We start from the raw sequence: 4,279 nt of genomic DNA on the forward strand, positions 1-4,279 counted from the left end.
GCCACACTCGGTCATCACACTGCTGCCAGCAAAGCCCACTCGGTCTCTCAGCGCTGGACACTCAATTCCAAGCCATCCCTGCAGATAACCTGGTTATTTTTCCCACCGTGCCCTGCCATGCTGTGGACCAGCAGTGACCCATTTCAGCCAGCAGGAATGTTACCCGGGCCCTTCGCCGGTGTGTTAGGAGCCCAATCCTAGACATCCAGTAAGGACCTGGCCTGGGTGCAGTGCTGCATGGGTCAGGGCATCAGCAGCAGGCCAACACCAGCCACATCCCAGCGAGGAAGTCGAGAAGAAGCTAATGGGTGACTGCCGCGACAGCACAGGCAGGGCTGAGGGAAACAGGAAAAGCTCCTGGGGTATCCGGGAAAGGCGCGCTCTGGGAGCCTTGCCGGAGAGAGGAGGCAGGAGGGCAGCATAGGCGGATGGAGACTGCGGCTTCTGACGTAGGAAGATGGTGGCCTGGCAGGGAGGTGCCAGGCACGAGCTGTCCTGGTCCCCGACTCTGAACAGTGCCTGCCATCCCCAGGCCCAGCCGGAAGCCCAAGGACCTTGGCGCATCCTGCGAAGTCCTGTCCTGCAGAAAGGGGGCCTGGGAGGGAAACAGAAACATGACAGAGGACAGGGCTCGCGTGGGTTTTCAGACTTTCTGCAGAAAAGATGTAGACCAGTCACAGAAAGCCCCCGTTCTGCTGTTTATTTCTCCAATTCCCAGCTCTTCAGAGACAATGCATCTTCTCTGCTTATAGACAGTAATTCATTCAGGAACAAAAGATTTAAAGTAAGTTACTCACAGATTTATATTGTCAAAGACATGTGCTTTAATGTGGTGAATTAGACAGCTCCAACTTAGAATATTCAAAAAATTTTCTAAAACGTTGGCCCGCAATCATCAGCCTCTTTCCCAAGCTACACAATTAAAATCTAAACATGTACATTTTTTTCAAATACCCACAATAAAATAGGCTGTTATTTTAGATGTCAACTCTTCCATTTCCAAGGGATCAGCAAAAAGTATCTTTCAGCCAGGCGTGGTAGCCCACGCCTGTAATCCCAGCACTCGGGAGGCTGAGGCAGGAGGATCGCTGTGAGTTCGAGACCAGCCTGGTCTACATAGTGAGTTCCAGGTCGGTCTCAACTACATAGTGAGACCCTGTCTCAAAAAACAAACAAACAAAAAAAAGTATCTTTCACATTTCTACATTTTATGTAAGTTACTAAAACTTTTTTTGTGTGTATGAGACAAGAGTCTCACCATGTGATCCACAACTGGACTGAACTTGCTGTGTAGCCCAGACTGGCCTCAAATTCAAGGTCCTGCTGCCTCAGTCCCCTGAGTGCTGGGGTTATAGGTGTGCACCAGTGCACACAGCTCAAGGAAGTTAATAAAACATTTTTAAATAAAATACCTGGAGTCTCATTGGTAACAACTACAATCTGACAGCCTTAACCTATAAATTTTCAAAAAGGTTATTTCAGTAGACAAATATTTTTGTAGTTACTTTGTATTTATTGATCTTTTTTCTTTTCTTGATTATTTTGAACTATAGATAGTGCTAAAATTCTGCTGGTAGGGACTTCTGCTTACAGGTAGGATGATGGTTGTGGCTATGACAACTCTTACAGAAAAAGGCTAAATTGACTGCAAAAACGCTAATCTGGGGCTGGAAGGCAGCTCCTCAGCAGAGCACTTGCCTGGCCTGCAGAGGGCCCTGGGCTCAATCCCAAGCACCAGATAAAATCATATCAGGACAATAGAGGGCCATAGAGATAATAGACAAAATGAACCACAACTCAGGGACGTGCACTCCTTGGTTAGCTCTGGTAGCTGCCTCTGCTCTCTGGAGGCATTGCTGACTCTGACAGCAGGTGAAGGACTACGGTGGCCTTGAATATCATTTATAGAATTGAAGCATAGAGGGCCATAGAGATAATAGACAAAATGAACCACAACTCAGGGACGTGCACGCCTTGGTTAGCTCTGGTAGCTGCCTCTGCTCTCTGGAGGCATTGCTGACTCTGACAGCAGGTGAAGGACTACGGTGGCCTTGAATATCATTTATAGAATTGAAGCAAAAACACAAGCACAGACAGGAGCAAAAGAGAACTCCAGAGCATAGAGTATCCTGTAAGACATCTAGCCTTGCCTCTTCAAAAAGTTAATTCCAAGAAGAAAAAAGACTAGATTGTTCCAGACGAAAGAGATGGAGAGCCAGGAGCAGTGGGGCACAACTGTAATCCCAGCTGCTCAGGAGGCTGAGTCAGGAGGATCACAAGCTCTTGGCCACCTGGGTAATCTAGAAAGATCCTATCTCAAAAAGGGTGAGGGATGCAGCCCAGTGCCAGGTACTGGATTCAAACCCCGGCAAGAAAGGAGGGGAAAGGGAAAAGGGAGGGAGGCAAGGGAAAGAAAGGAAAGGGGGAGAGAAAAAAGAAAAGGAAAGAGAAGACAGGGCCGAGGATTTAGCTCAGTGGTTCCGCTGCCTGCCTCGCAAGCATGAGGACCGGAGTTCGATCCCCGGTACCAAAAAGAACCAAAAAAACAAAAGACAGGTTTTAAATGCAATGTGTAGAATTTCACTGGAGCCAGTTTTTAAAATGTTGTATCTATCACGTAAAGGTACAAGATCCCAATGATAAATGTAACTGTACTGTTTACTTTAAATGTACCAATAAATTTAATGGGGAAAAAATAAATAAAATGTATCTGAAAACATCATATTGTATACTATAAATACATATAATTTTATTTGCTAATTATATCTAAATAAAGTAGGAAAACTTAAATTTAATAAACTTAAAATTTCATAAATTAAACTGGGGAAAATAAGAAATAATAATGTTACAGGGCCAGGGATTTAGCTCAGTGGTTCTGCCGCCTGCCTCGCAAGCTCAAGGTCCTGAGTTCAATCCCCGATAACAAAAATAATAATAATAAAAATGCTATAAAAAGGCATTTAAGGGCCGGGGATGTAGCTCAGCAGCACAGCGCCTGCCTGGCAAGCATGAGATCATGAGTTTGATCTCCGGTACAAAAAAAAAGCCATTTAAATTAAGAACATTTCAGGATGGATTCATTTTGGGTGATACTGGGAATTAGTTGTGACAGTTCTATTGTGATTTTGTAAGGGCATATGTGAGATGTGTAGGACTGAATGGTTATAATGTCTGAAACTTGCTTTCCAATGGTTAAGAAAAGAAAAAGTTAAGTAGACAGTGCCAAGGATGTAGCTCAGCCTCCACGCAAAGAAAAGAACAGAAAAAATGCCTATAATGCCAGCACTTGGGAGGCTGAGGCAAGAGGATCACTACAAGTTTGAAGTCAGCCTGAGCTACATAGCAAGACTCTGTCTCAAAAAACGAAATAAAATAATAAATTTTAAAAGAAACAAAGCTGACAAAAAATATAGATGGTTGTGTAAGATAGGAAGAGATTTAATAAGAAATATTGTGAAACATCAGAATTTGTTTACTGTGTTGAGTATTTGGGTATTCAGTGTCCTTTTTATATAGATGGTTGTGTAAAATAGGAAGAGATTTAATAAATATTGTGAAACATCAGAATTTGTTTACTGTGTTGAGTATTTGGGTATTCAGTGTCCTTTTTCTCTGTGTTAGACAATTTTCAGAATAAAACACTGGAATTTCCATGCTCTTCTCACTGATACATAATAACAGAAGGCAAGCAGGGTGTGGTGGTGCACGCCTGTAATCCCAGCACTCAGGAGGCTGAGGCAGGAGGATCACTGTGAGTTCCAGACCAGCCTGGGCTACATAGAGAGTTCCAGGTCAGTCTCAACTACATCGTGAGACCCTGTTTCAAAAAACAAAAAACAAAACAAAACATAGTAACAGAAGGCACTCCGGCTGCGGCTGGCTGATGTTATTTCTTTGTTCTTCGGCGATTACACAGCGTTCTCACTTATGACATTTCCAAAGGCCTATGATGAATGTCATCATATTGCATGCCTAAAATGTACCAATGAACTTCATGAATTTAAAAAGGCATATTAAGAAATATGTCGGGCCAGGGATATAGCTCAGTGGCACCGCAACTGCTTTGCAAGCACAAGGCCCTGAGTTCCACCCCAGGTACCAAAACATGAGAAATATGTCCAAACCAATGCTTCTCTATTCAAGTTCGACTTTAACATCCTGTCGACATCTGGAGTTGTAAAAACTAAAACTCTGACCCTTGCTGCCAACCCGAGAACCGCAAAGCCGGGCCTGCGGAAGCACAGGCCACGGGGGCCCTGCAGTGCCGCGCCGCGCCGCC

Source organism: Fukomys damarensis, unplaced genomic scaffold (genome assembly GCF_012274545.1).
Source record: "Fukomys damarensis isolate Sample0158 unplaced genomic scaffold, DMR_v1.0_HiC HiC_scaffold_20, whole genome shotgun sequence".
NCBI lineage: Eukaryota > Metazoa > Chordata > Mammalia > Rodentia > Bathyergidae > Fukomys > Fukomys damarensis.